This window comes from Python bivittatus, unplaced genomic scaffold, assembly GCF_059951505.1.
Source record: "Python bivittatus isolate LINGU-HERP-01145 unplaced genomic scaffold, Pbiv_v1 ctg000120_np1212, whole genome shotgun sequence".
NCBI classification, from domain to species: Eukaryota; Metazoa; Chordata; class Lepidosauria; order Squamata; family Pythonidae; genus Python; species Python bivittatus.
Genome location: NW_028277037.1, coordinates 5,911,630 through 5,926,916, shown reverse-complemented (window position 1 = coordinate 5,926,916; position 15,287 = coordinate 5,911,630). Strand labels below are relative to the sequence as shown.

At 37.6% G+C, this 15,287-nt stretch overlaps 1 long non-coding RNA gene across 2 annotated transcripts in view; it reads left to right on the top strand.

Moving 5' to 3' along the window:
• Positions 1-2,832: 2,832 nt before the first annotated feature.
• LOC148216595 (uncharacterized) overlaps positions 2,833-15,287 on the top strand; it is a 77,978-nt gene continuing 65,523 nt past the window's right edge. For both annotated transcript variants that reach the window (XR_015795111.1, XR_015795112.1), the window contains exons 1-2: positions 2,833-3,087; positions 10,918-11,053. This is a non-coding gene — a long non-coding RNA (uncharacterized LOC148216595). The remainder of the gene's footprint in view (positions 3,088-10,917; positions 11,054-15,287) is intronic.

The following is a 15,287-nucleotide window of genomic DNA, read 5'->3' as shown; positions in this document are numbered from 1 at the left end:
AACTGATAGATGAGCTTGTCCTATAGAATAAGACTCAAAATCTCAGAATCCTTAAAAAAATATCCATGATTTAAGAGGCTGAAATTCTTCAGCCACAGTGATATCCTATAGAAGAATTTGCAGATTCTTTATTCACTCCCATGGGTTACATGTAATACTCATTTAATGTAAAAGTTAATAAATTAACTGAGCTAAAGATTGAAAAAGGACAGCTTCTTAAGGCTTTAAGAATGCTGGGGAATAATGCCATTTTCATCTGAAACTCACAGGAAACAAGATTTGCCTACAATGTAAATTACAGTCCTGAATCTAATTCTGTATGTGGAAAAATTCTCTGCATTTGGGGGATGAAACTATACTGTATTCAAAAGATGGGTTCAATGAAGCTACACATGTCTTACAGCATAGGAATGTGCAAAACTGCACATTTATATTTTCCTACACATTTTTCCTTTTGCTTTTAGTGGATAATATCTCCAAGATATATTCTGAAAGCGATCAGCATGATGTAGACCAAAATCATCACTACGCATCAGATAAGTGCTAAAAATGCAGAGCTCTACACCAAAGCCACTGCTTTCACAAAAATGACCAAAACAACATCACATTGTCACCGCACAAGCTCTATCCCTTTTGTACATGTGCCCGATGTCATAATTACAGTGACTGCACATCCTTTATTATAAACGACCATCCTTTATTTCAGAAAGCTGTCTTTAGATTTATTTATTTTTCAAACACTCACCTTTGTCCTTTATTTTGGTCATTTAACTTTTACCATACACATGGTACCACTTCATGCACAGTTCTTCACATTCATGTGAAAAATACGGAAATTGAATTGTCTTTTTAAAATAAATTTACATATACTGTTTGATTTTAGATATTTTTAGGAGAATATGCAGTTTTGCAAAGTTTTTCTTGGTTTTGGTCTTAAATTTTCCTCTGTAAAGCAAAATGATAAACATAACCAATTAACTTTTTTATCCTTATGGACTTCTTTCAGATTTGCCCCTTTTTCAGGTTTGTCCTTTATTTTTTCCAAGAAAACATAGGCACCATAGTCATAATACATGTGCAAAAGGGAGGAAGTTCCATCATGCTGGCAAAATGTTGCATTCATCAATGCCCCCCCTTGATCTCCCCCTGCTGTTGCCACTGTAAGAATAAGTCTGTTACTGCTGCTCTACTTATTTTCCCTGTTGAAGAAGAAAACATTTTAAAGACATTTGTAATACTCCTTATTCACAACTTTCCCTTGCATGCAGAGCATTTGTATACAATTTCCCCTAATGTGTTAACATAAGTTCTCCAAGAAACCATTTTGAGTGCTAGCTTCCTTAATGCATCTGTGGTGCATTTTTTTTTCAATGTAAAATTTCCTGTTGTATTTTTTTCTCTCTCTCTCTCTTTATCGGCTCTTTCCCCTTACTGTACTGTACGTACGTTTCAAAACATCTATACAAAGAAATACTCATCTTGGTAGTTTCCATATGGCTTTGTCAGCCATGCCATAGCAAAATCTGTTTTAGTAGATCTTGCAAATTGGCTGCCCCTGAGTTCCATAAAAGAATTCCTTGGGGTCCCAAAATTCCGTATTTTTACTTATATGGTTTGATCTCTCATTTGAAAACAAAGGAGTATAATTAGAACTTAAATTCTCACCGGATACCACAAGTGCACTATTACAATGTGCAGCAAAAGATTAGACACAGAATGGTCCCATGAAAAGTGATCATGTTTATGCAACTGGCTTTGATAAGCTTATCATAGCTAATAATGCAACTGATTGTGATGAGTTTATCCATCTAAAGTCCCATCCATCAGTTCCAAGAGGCTTCTAGTCAGGAGCAATATATCCAAAAGAGAGTTGGGAGAGGTTCCAGCACAACTGCCAAAAGAGATTCTGGGAACTTGCCCAAAAGGAAACAATTCAACACCTTAGTTTTACTTTTAGAAATGGAAGGGTGAGCTTAGCCATCCCCCAAAGGCAAATGGTGGAGATCAAACCATATAATTAAAAATACAGAATTTGGGGATGCCAAGGAATTCTTTTATGGATCTCAGGGGCAGCCAATTTCCAAGATCTGCTAAATGCCATGACACCATTGTGCAAAAAATGTGAATTACATACTTAGGTCATTTGCACGTCCTGGCATGCATATTATAATTATGAAGCTGAAATGGCTTCTTGCAGGTGTTGATGGATATATATTGCTTTGTGAAACAACTCCAGAAAGGTGCTTCATATGAACCTCCATTAAGTGGCAGATCTCTTTGAAGGTTTCCCAAAGTTCTAAAACTGAACCAGTGCCAAAACTCTAATGGTTTATTCCCTATATTTTAAAAAGGTGGGTTTTCATGCTCATCAACAGCTCTGACAATGCGGTATCGTTGTATTTCTATTTATATGCATGTTTATCACTTCCATCCATTAGTGTTTATAGCTTAGATCAGTGTTTCTCAAGCTTGGCAACTTTAAGATGGGTGGACTTCAACTCCTAGAATTCCCCAGCCAGCTTGCTGGGAGTTGAAGTCCACCCATCTTAAAGTTGCCAAGCTTGAGAAACACGGACTTACATGGTATTACTCATTTCTTTGGTTTTCTGGGATATGTTCATTGCCTAGCTTTGGGCTAGGTCTCTTGATATTTTAAAACTTTTACAAATCAATAAATGGGTGAGCAAGGGAGGGAGGTGGGGATGATGCAAATGATGAAATGTTTGTGCTGGTTAATGACTGCAATCCTTTTTTTTTCACTTTCAAACGATAAAAAGCCCATCAGGAGTCCAGCTCCATCCCTTTCCGATGTTCATCACCATGTCCATGCAAATCTATAACGGCCTATCAAGGCAGGGGTATGCATTGCAATGCTGCTTTACTGGGTGCCTTGTAGAGCTAAACAATAAAATAATTAGCATGCATAGTCTGCCTTTTCCACCTATTGCATGAAAAATATTCCTACAGTAAGGATTAAAAAGTGGAAATCCCCTTCTGCCAGCCCATGATTGGAAACTATCTTCTAAATAAGCACATTCTGGACAAGAGTTTGTGATGAGTTTACTCTTAAATGCAAGTCTACTGCAGGTAAGTCAATAATATATTACAACCTTGGGATTCCATCCTATGCATTATTTAGTTGATACAAAGCGTTGGTGACTTAATGGAGGCTTACTTTAGGGTGACCCTATCTGGGCTACAAAAATCCAGATGGCCTCTTGATAACAAGAAAAATATACAGAAAATTCAAACATTTGGCTGCCCTTTAGTGGTCATCCAGATTTTTTGGAACCCTGTAATGGGAGCCATCGCTTACCTAAATAAGCAAAAGATTGCAGTGTGCATTTTTTTTAGAAGACCTTTGATTGTACACAAAACAGTTAATTAACCACATTTTTTTTAATCACTAGGACTGGCTGTGTGACTAAAAGCTAACAATAATTGGCTCATCATTTATTCTAAATTATAAGCCAAATATTCTTAGCATTTAGTCACACAGTCAATCACAATTATTTTAGAAATGAGGTTAATTAACTATATTCTCATTGTAGAAGAAAAGTGGTTTTCTAATTATAGAGAATTGTTTTGAATGAGGTTGCCAGAGTTTAGAATAGAAAGTACAATGTTGTAGATATGGTCTAAAAATGTAATAGCAAATATGTGTACCTGTGTTTTCTTTTCAATCAGGAATGGAGAAGGGCTGGATATTTGTACCATTTTAAGGATTATTTCTTCGGAACTCAGTCCAAGAGAACCTAAAATGAATGAACGTGTTATCTAGACTTCGAATATGATAAATATGATAATAAAATGCTAATTTATTCTTGCACACACACAGATATATACTATATTCCTGAAATATTCAGTTTTCATTTGATTAATTCTTAAATTAAATACAGATTATTTTCTGTGCAAAACCCATACATGTAGAAGAATTTATGTGGTAGAAAATGATATATGCTGTAATAATATTTGTATGACTGATAAGAAAAATCTGTTTTCCTTTTTCTGATTAGAGTTACCCAGAAAATAGGTTCGCTTAATGTACTATATAAACAAGAAACATCTCAGTTACACATACCCATAGATGTGGGCTGGACAGAGAGAAGACACATCTTTAAACCATTATGGAGTTTTATTTTGTGAATGTGCAGTGAACTATCAAAAGTAGTCTGGAAGACCACACAAGGTCTGATGTTCAAAAGTTTGGAGAAAGTGGGATCAGCTGAGATTTTTCACTGTTTTAAGCTTTGAAGGCACTCATTGGTCATTAATACCTTCTGTTTACTGAGAAAGGATATAGCATTTTTAAAGATTAGATTGTAACTGGGTAAGTCACTCTGGGGTCACATTGTGGAGGACATAAGATAGTTGTGACAAGCTTTTTTCTACAAGATGCTGCGGTTTTGTTTTAAACCAGCATTTGGGAGCATCAAACACCACAGTTGGTGTCTGGTGTTAAAAATGGATCTGCATGTTATACTTTTCACATTTGGCTTGCTTAGGACATTCATCTTAGGCACCAGGAATGAATATAAGATCTTTGAAAGTACAAAGTGCACACTGTGGTGAGTTACATTCCAGCAGTTTTCTGCAAGTATGTGGTTCTTGGCTCTGTTGCATATAGATACGTAGTTAGAGTGTTATATATCACCACCCTCCAAACCGTCTTCAAAATGAGGCCCAAATTATGCTTCAACATACATGTAGACAGGTTCTCAATACAAATATCTACAGGCTGTCTACATTGCCTTGTTGCACTCCAGGAAATTTGCAAATGGTAACATCTGAAACATTGAAAAACAAACCCTTACAAGATAATCTATTCTAAACATGAAAAGAAGTCTTTTTAAAACCCAGCCATTTTTTTAAATAAAAAGAACAGAGTCAAATCATTTATTTTTATCTTAGGCATTCACTTTATTTCATAGATCTGATCACTTCATGCTGTTAAAGCAGGATAAAGTAGCTTTATTTCTTAATTTTTATCAGATGGGGACCTGTCCATAATTGGGCCTTGCTGTTTTCCCTGAACGAATATATTATTTCACAGATATATGTGAAGAACACCAAGGAACGTTACTTACCTTTACCCTAACCACAACCACACTACCCAAGTTGTTCTTTAATTAAGACCAAAATTCCAATTCTGTTTAATATCCATTAAAGTACATGAGACTTAAAGTACTATTGTGGTCAAGGTGTTAATGCCATCGAGATAGAGATATATTCACTATAATAAGCTTGAAATAAACATAAAAACCCATTCTGGATTCTGACTCTTCACTTAACATTATTTTTTATGGCATCTCATTTTGAACTTCTCACTGTCTTAAGGAAAGGAAAATGTATAAAGCAATTAGAGAACAGCACCCAAAGAAGCTGAAGATTTTTGGGAAAATCAGTCAGGAAAGGACTTGTTATAGAAATCAGCAAGATTTGTTTGCTGTCTATAAAAGAATGGGATTGATCAATATCTTGACCTACAAAGATCTACTCTACATAGATATCTGCATTTTTGGCCTGGTCTTCACTGAATGAAAATTTTGAGAGTTTGAGAGATAATATGCTGTAGTGGTTAACATATAGGACTAGGACTAGGACAGACAAGTTGAAGTCTACCCACAGCTATGGAAATTCTCTGGATGATTTTGGGTTTCTTACCCTTGTTTTGCCTATCCTACCTCATAGATTTTTTTGTTGTGGGGATAAAAAGGAAGGGAGATCTCCATGGAAGATGCTCTGACCTCTTGAGGGCTTGAGGACAGGCTGAAGGAACTTGGGATGTTCAGTCAGGAGAAAAGACTGATGGGAAATATGATATCCATGTTCAGGTAAATAAAGGTTGCCATAGGGAAGACAGTCAGGAACTATTTTCCACTGTCACAGAAACTAGGATCAGAAATAATGGGTATAAGATGCAGCTACTTAGATTTCATTTAAATACAAGGAAAAAACTTCCTGGTGGTAAGATCTGTAGGGCAGTGGAACCTAACATTGGTTTGACATATTTCCATCTCTGGGGGGTTTTAGGAAGAGGCTGGATAGCCACCTCTCAAGAATGATTTAATTGTTTCTCCTGCACATTGCCAGGGAGGTGATTCTTATAGGCCCTTCCAGAGCCATAATTCTATGCTTCTATGATTCCTTGAGAAAGGAATATATAAATCTGATATTAAGCTATATAAACTGAGAAATAGCATAAGGAAAAGTACTGAGAATCAAGGCTGAAGTTAATAGTTCTCTTAAATTCTATTGTTTTGCTATGAAGAAACCAAAAAAAAAAAAAAATTGTGGATTTCTCTTCTATTATCAGTGTGTTTGAACTTGGAAGAACTGATATGAATTAGTAATTCCACATCAGATCAAGATGCCAAGTTATATAGAACCTTAGCATTATAGGGTATGATCTATCTCAATTCTCCCAGCCTGGTGGTTTCCAGAATTTTAGGATATCACTTTATGGAAAGTTGGCCTAAATAGAACTCATCAAACTATGTATGACACTGTTACATATTTAGAAGCTCATATTGATTTTCCTTGCTTGCTGCTAAATGCTAAAGATCACTGCAGTTGACAATAAGCACTAAAGATCTTTTCTGTGGGTTTCTCATGTATGCATTGTTGAAGGTGGTTGTCAGATAAAATAATATAGCATAGATAATATATGGAATCCTGATCATATTAAATCTGAGCCAGAATACCTGCTAATTCTGCAGATTTTCATCCAAAGAGGTATCAGATGTTTAGTAATGAGCCTTGACATCAAGCTACAAGAAATCGCGCCAAGAAGACACCAGCTGTGCTAAAAGGGCAACAAGCTGTTACAACTTTACTTCTCAACTTCTACTACATAAAATTTACGATCTAAATTTCATTTAAAAATTATTAAATCATCATCCTTTTCAATGCCAACAAAGGGTTTTTTTTTTTTAAAAAAAAAAAAAGCAGAAAGTGACCATCTTTTAAGTCAGAAGTCACTCTCATAGAAGTCAATCAAGATTCTTACCCAGTAAGCATATCCAGAACTGCATCCTAGATATTCACTTTCTAATCTAATTTTTAAAGTAATTATTGGGGTGTGGAATGTATATATATTTGTTATGAGTCTTGTAGGTTATCATGGTTAAGGTTTCCACCTCGTTTTTTTTTTTAATCAGTGATAATGAGACAAAACCAAAAACATCTTCTTTTGAAAAGCCAGATTAAAAATGCAATAGAATCAAACAAATTACATCACCAGAGGAGTATTCTGGGTGAACTCAGCATTATGAAGTCATCTTATGAACCCAACCTTCTTCCCCCTCTAAATAACTCTCAGAGATGTGGATTTAATCCATTTCCATTTTTTTTCTTCTTCATGTTAGTCTGCATTCAGGCATACCTGCATTTTAGGCTTTTAGGCTACACTATTGTTGTGCATTGCAATGAACACAATTGTACTACTGTATTTACAGAAAGGGATTTTTTTGGGGGAAAAAATCACAGTTTTTTTTCCAAGGAAAATGGCATTTGCCCAGGCTGAACCAATAGAGTATAGCAGAACAGACATGTAGTTTATAGGCTCCATTAGCATTTGTCTTAAAAGACATCTGGAATTAAACATTGTATAACAAACATATCTATACTTAGGGAAGCTGCATACAAAAATGTGTGTGCTAGGGAAAGGTGCAAAAAATTCAAATATTAGGAAAAAATGAGCACATAAAAGGCATATTTAAGGAAAAGCTACATGGAAAGATGTATTAAAAAAAATATGTCAATTAGCCAGTGATTACAAAAAGAAATACACACTTTCTTGTTTGTTTTTGATTCACAGAATGATGTGGAGCTTGAATGGAATGGATTAATAATTAAGTATATGTAATACTGACATGGAGTCAGAGATTGACTGAGCTCCAATCCAGTTTCAGGAACAAATTTTAAGTTCCAGTAACGTGCCAAAATCATCAAAATATAGAGATTGGTTTGGCAATGACTCACCCTGATAGTCAAGATGTTTCAGAGTACAACTTCAGTCAATTGCATTCAGAATACATAGGAACTCTTTGTTAGTGCCTCTTTGTCTTTTGGTGAGTTAGCTTACAGAGCCTGGGATAGTTAGTTAGTTAGTTAGTTCCATTCAACAGGATTGAGAAGACAAATCTTGGAGACAGGCCTAGAAGGCATGATTAAAAGGCACCTCCTGCATTTTAGAGGAGAGATAATTCCAGGGGACGCAGTGGCGCAGCAGCTTAATGACGCTGAAAGTTGCCGGCCAGAAATGGTCGACACTTCAGTGGTTCGAGCCCAGCCTTCACGTAGCAGAGTAAGCTCCTGCTTCCTCCCCAGCTCCTGTCAACCCAGCAGCTTGAAAACTCACATGAGTAGATAAATGGGTACTCTCACTCCAGTGGGAGGAAAAATGCTGGCAGCGCCTTGCAAAAGGAGTTGGGAGTAGTTGCCGGTAGCACGGAAGCTGCACTCGCCTGAAAAAGGCGCGATGCAATGGAAACCCTGCCTCCTGCGCTCGCCAGCTGGGCTCTGCTGTAGGAAGGAGGCTCTGGCAAACCACTTCCGAAACACCTTGCCTTGAAAACTGCAAAGGACTCGTCCAAAAGCAGTCACTGCAGAGTTGGTAACGACTGGGTGCAGATAAAAAAAAAAAAAAATTCAGGAAACAGCACTGTCCCAAAGAAGACTGGCCTCAAAAGGACATAGTGTTGTTCTCAGTGCATGGTGGCCCTCTGATGTTTTTCATGATCAACCAGATCTGTAAGGGTGAAGGGGGTTGGCACATGAGGTAACCAGTTCTCCCATAGTTGAAGGTCTCATCTATCAATGCAAAATCTTGAAATTGACTTGGCATTTAATTTGCAACCAGTGCAGTTACTTCAGCAGAAGTCTAACATGCGGGGTGGCCAGGTGCCCTATTAGAGCAACCTGGCTACCATGTACTACACCAGCTTCAACTTCCAATCAAAGCACCAGAGTAGCTTCACATTGTGCACTTTGCAGTTATGTAATTCACATAAAGCTTGTTGGCTTGAATGGTGTAGTGAGAAATCAGCATGGAATAACTTAAACAATTCATGTGTTTCTTTACCTGGTTTTAGCTTTAAAGATGAGGACAATGCTTTAAGCCAGAGTTCCTCAACCTCAGCAACTTTAAGATGGGTGGACTTCAACTCCCAGAATTCCCTAGCCAGCCATGCTGGCTGGAGAATTCGGGGAGCTGAAGTCCACCCATCTTAAAGTTGCTGAGGTTGAGGAACCCTGCTTTAAGCAAACTCCCCTGAAATCAGCTGTTTCCCCAGGAAGGTTTGCTAAAATAAAGTTATTCCTCAATACATGTGTTTATAATTATATAATACTTCACTAAAATAACACTCCAAGCTAATTTTAAGACATAAATTGAAAAACGATTTATAAGTGCATCTTAAAGTATGACATGACACACCTCAACTCTCTATTTTTGCTCTATTATTTTGCTCTATTATTGCTATTTTCTCAGGATGTAACCTTCTCTTCTTGGGCCTATTGCAAAAAAAGTTTATTTAATATTGTATTGAACATCAAATTGGTTTTACCATAAATATATTTGTGTCACAAACAAAGGATGTAAAGTCTTTCTCCAGTCAAGTTTTTCCAATCACCAAGAAATCAGGGTCAGCAGTCCCTTTTCATGCTGCACTTTTATTTGTACATTTTCCCTTCTGAGATCCAGATCCTCACATTTTCCTTTATTTCAGATCCAACTTCTCTGTGTGGTATATTTTTAGGGCCATGCTGTGCTTGGTGGGAAATCCAAATACAGCATAGAATGGAGTTTGAATTGAGATGGGCATCTTTAACTTGCCTAGCACTCAATTCAAAGCCATGGAGCTCTATCTCAAATATTTGCTCTTTATTGAGTGATAAATGGGAAGAAGGAAGTTTCAATCCATTTCTTATTGCTGTCAAGAAAATGGCATGGAGGAGTTCAGACTGAGGGGATCTTTATCTTGTAAATGATAAATCTTATGCACATTTCATCCAGTGATTAAGTTAATATGTAGGGCAAGACAGTAAGATAAAATCTTATTATTGGATTTTGTTAAGCATTCATGGTTTGATTTTCAGTTCACTGCATTGACTTCATGCAGCAGGACTTTAGCAGAGTACTCAGTAATATCTCTATCACACTGGTATCCGTGAATTAATGTACACCTATCTCTCAAATCCAGACAAATGTGAATACCTCACATTTAAGGAGAGGTAATTTGTCTATATATATCTGTTTTTTTCAGGGAGGGGAACCCATTGCTTTCTTGAACTCATTAATATAAGAATGAGCTGAGATGTGAGAGGAGACATTCTCATAAAAAGATAGAAAGAACTATACAATCAGCTCTTTTTCAAACATAGCAATAACTGTTTGTTTGATGACATTTTCCAGCTACTTCAGAAGACTTAAGCCTTTAAAATAAACAATCTAATTGCATATGATATTGCAATCAAATCTGCTTTCCAAGGTCTGTAAATGGGAGCCATAACAATGATGTGTGTGATATGGATTACTTATTTGGTGGTTTACAATAAATATTTGACTCCCTAATGTAACAAAACTCTTCATTTGTTATCACCAGCTAACGAAAAGAATGAATACTATTTGGCTGAGGAGAAGGTAACTCATTCTGTTAACTCAGTAGGGAAAAACACTAAGGGAGCTGTCCCAGATGACTATATTCTAAAAGCTGTAAATTCTTGAAATAATGTCTTTGTCAGAGGAGTCCAAGTATTGTTAGGAAGGGTGTAAACCTTTTGGCTGACAGTCTTCCAAAAAGTAAACTTTCCACCAGCTGTACAAAAAGATATTCACCACCAGATGATTTCATTCAATGTTCTAAGCTGGTCTCTTTCCCAATAAAATCAATTTACATTTCTTTCTCTCTACAGGCACTTCTTATGATAGTTTTATATATACACCCAGAAGGGAAAAATAATGGCACAATAGATACATCTGGCTGGACTCCATTAGTCGGAATAAGTGTCCATATAAGCCACACTGCATGAACCCTGTCCAAAAAGCAAGGTAGGGAGCATGCAAGCGAAAATATTGTGATCAAGCAAAATGCCTGAGATGAGCTAATTTCTATGGTTTTATATGTCTTGATATTGAAGAGTTTCCCAAGTGGCAAAAAAACTTATATAAATCATCCATATGCTGGAAACAGCAGGTTGTCTTTTCTTGGAAGTGTTGTGGAATCCTCTTTAACATAATCATTCATGCAAATCAGTTTCTAAAATGGTTTTGTGTTATCCAGTTATGACCCTTATGGTGTCAAGATTCTGGCTACTTAGGTATTTTAGAATAGATGAGGAAGAACAATCAGCTTCCCCCACCCAATGTATTTTCAAATAATACATATTTCCTAAAAGCTGTGCATAAGTTAGTGTTTCCACCACAACAGTGTAACTCATGACAAGAGTTACACATGTATAGAATTTATTCAGATATGCCAAAAGAATATAGATTATGAGCACATATGCTGGCTGAACGTAGTAGAGCAGGTGCTTAACTTGGACAATGCTACATCTGTTTCATGCATTTTTTAAACGCTTGAAGGACCATCAGAACATACACACATCCCCATAGAATGAGGACACATGGCTGCAGAAGCTTAGCTGTGTTACTGTTCATAGCTCCAGAGAACTGCTTACAGAAAAATCATCCTCTTCCAACAATTAGAATTCATGAAATATTTTTTTCAAAGCTCTTGAGCATCTTCCCAAACACCCAGTGGGATAGACTAGGTTTCTTATGACAAGTTACATCAAAAACAGCAGTGAAAGCACCTCAATCTTTAGCCAGGCTCTGGAGATTCTGTACACATGGAGCTATGAATTCTATGGTGGTTGCATGCTGAACAGCTGTTCCCTTTGATTGGAGATGTTAGGCTTGGGTGTTGGTGCCCAAGAGAAACAGGAGCATGTCATGCATGTTTGGTTTCCATTGATAATCTGTTATCAACAGATCCATTTCTCTTTAATCAATTTTAACAGAATCTTTAGAACATTTTTGCATTTGGTCTAGGCTTACATACATAAAACTGCTGATCCTATTAGAGCTACTCCAGGGATTGTGGAGTCACTTGGAAATTATCTTTCTCTGTATCTGGAGAGAGGGAGCATACAATCCTCATCTTGAACGTGATTGATTTTTAATAGGGCTACCAGAACTAGGCTGCAAAAATGCAGGGTACCATCACTTATCAGCAAAAATCTAGCCAACACTGGTCTCTACTGTCATCCACATTCTCTTCACCATGTTCTTGAAAAGCATCCAGAAGCTCCAGCTGATTCAGGATGCAGTGCCAAGGGTAATTATGAGTGTACTTCAATGTGTCCATGTTACACTTCTGCTCCCCAAGCTGTATTGGTTTCCACTAGGCTTCTGGGTACAATTTAAGGTGCTAATTGTTAATCATAAAGTCCCACCAGATTTTTGGTGGGATTGCCTCACTAGTTTCTACCGTCTAGATACCCTACCCCACTAGGTCCCACAGAAAGGGTCATGCTCTGGATCCCATCTATCAGGCAAAGCCATCTGATGAAACGTAAGAAGTGAGCCTTTTCTGTTGCACCATCTGCCTTCTGGGACACCATCATCAGCTGACCCTGACTCTGCTGGAATTCTGAAAGTACTTAAAAACATGGTTGTTTTCCTGGGTGTGGGGGTTGGGAGGTTAATGGGGCCCATGAGAAGGGTGAAATGGGCTGTAATTGTTGTTGTCTTCGACCACTGCTATGTACATGTGTTTACTGTTGATTACTTTATTTTAATGTTAGCTGCCCAGAGGAGCTGTTGCAAGATGGGTGGTTGTATAGATTGATTGATTGATTGATTGATTGGATCAATAAATGAATATGGTACCCCTGATTCTCACCACTGAGGAATTTGAACTCAACCAAAGAAACTTTCATGAAAGCAGCATTCCCATATCATTCTCCAGAGGCATGAAAGCCACCTGGGGTGCCATCTAAAAGCCCATGTGGAAAGCTTTTAATTCTAGGAATAGAGCTGAGCTCTTGAATCAGAGAATGGAAAGTAAACCAAAAAAAAAATCCATATGAACACATCTGGCAGTGTGAATATTACAGTAACTCAAGTGGTTGACACTTCTCTTTTATTTAAAGCTATTTATTACTTCCTGTTGTAGCATGCTCTTTGTTTTTTTGTGGGTTTTGTGGTCTTGTTTTGTTTTTCATTTGCCATGCCTTATACCTGCTATTTTCTACTGTACGCTATTGTTCTGATAACCGTACTGGATTTCCTTGCGTCCTGATTTTGTTATGAACTGCAGTACAGTAATTCATCATGACTGGAAAAATGAAATGTATTTCATCTATGTGTTTTTCCACCATTTTGAATTGCAGGGAAACTAAAGCCTGTGCTTTGTGTCATGGAATTTAATCACATGGCTTAAGCTGTGACCATGCATTTCAAGCATGATCTATCTGCCATTTGAGATTTGATCTTTCTGTCAAATTGTGAGCCATTTATCTTTCTGAACATTTTAGAGATTCACAATCCCTGGAAATAAAAATATTCTACATATCCAAAATAAGCATCCTAGAACAATGGCAACACACCCCTGAACTCCTGATAAGCTAATGGTCTACAGGGACAAACACACTGAAAGAACTTCTAGAGATAAGTGACAGTACTTAGAATTTTATAGTTAGCTTGTCATTTATGTGCCATCAAGTCAGGGAATGACTATATGGACAAAATTCTCACCCCCTCATCTTGCTCACAGCCCACAACTCACAGCTCTTCTAATGCCAGTCCTGTAATATGTTTGATTCTGAACCACCCTGTTTTTTTTTCCAAATTCACATCTTATGGTAGCTTCTTGATCATGATACAAACTTATCAGAATAATAATCAGTATTTTAGCACACAGAATAGCTTTAATATGTGTTACATTCTAGCAAAATCTACAGATCTTATTGTAGTCTACCTCTATTAGGTAGGTAAGTCTTCTCTTATTTGTTCTAATACCCATCTTACGTGAGATATCTGCTCTTGGGGCCCTCTGCCTTTTCATGAACCTCCCTCCTCTTTTGACATTCCTCTCTCCTTATATGGCAGTGTCCATGTCTCATTTTGCTTTCACTGATGGCTGGTTGCAAGGGCAGTTAAATGACCATACTGTTCATCTTAGCAGCTCAGCCATTGGCTGGAAAAAGCCTACAAAAACCTAGGCATTTCATAGTGCATTAACTCATTCTTTTGTGAATCTATTTCAAATCTAGTTTGAACTATTAGTAGGAACACTTTGTAAAGGGCCAGTGTCCCCCACTTGAATCTGTGCCATACAACGTCCTGCTGCAGGTTCCACAAAGTCACTCAGAGGGTTCCCCCACAAGCATGATAAAGAGGCAATTCCAACAGAACTGTCAGATGTGTATTCTCATGCCTTCTCAGGCAATGTAAGAAGGCCCTTGTGGGCCCTTGTGGTGAACCATTAACAAATGCAGCAATTGAACATTTGAAGCAGAGAATTTAGAGGGGACCTTTGGGTACATCACAGTTCATCCCTCCAAATGGTTCATATCCCCTTACTTTTCACACTATAGGGAGGCTCCAGCAGGAAGTAAATACAGAACCCGTAAATCAAGCCTGATTACTATTGTATTTGCTAGAGCTGTAAGCTATAAATCAGCCTTTCTTCCAAGCTGCAAGGAGCCAGACAGTAGCAGTGTCCAAGTCAGACCAGGTACTATATATTACGATTCCATCAAGCTATCCACATCTGATGTCAAGTGTTTAAGGAGTCTATTCCAGGTGTTCAGAGAGTTTCATAGACTGACGTGAGATACATGGTTTCAACATTAGTTGTCACAGAAATTATTCCAGCAAGGAATTTCTCTTCTGAGGCAGCCTTAAATATTCAACCCGTCTGCACTCCCTAGCCTGGTACAGCTATAGCTAAGCAGCCTTGATTTACTAGGGCCTAATTCTGCAAAGCTTCAGTCCTTATTAGGAGCCTTACCCTCTCAGTGCCACTCCATCTCACTAACTTCTGGGTTTCCACCTGTTGCTTCAGGTATCCCTGATGGCAGGCTGGGGTCTTGCCTCCAATTCTAGGTCAAGGTGCTGTTTCAGCATAGAGAACAATAGGCCTACCACTGGCCTTTCACTGCTGGCACTGGGGCTTCCTTCATGGGAAGGAGGATCCAAATGAATCACCTGCGTCATAATACAAGTACACTTGCATCAGATGTTGTAGTACAAGTTCTGGGTTGCATCCTTTGTATGA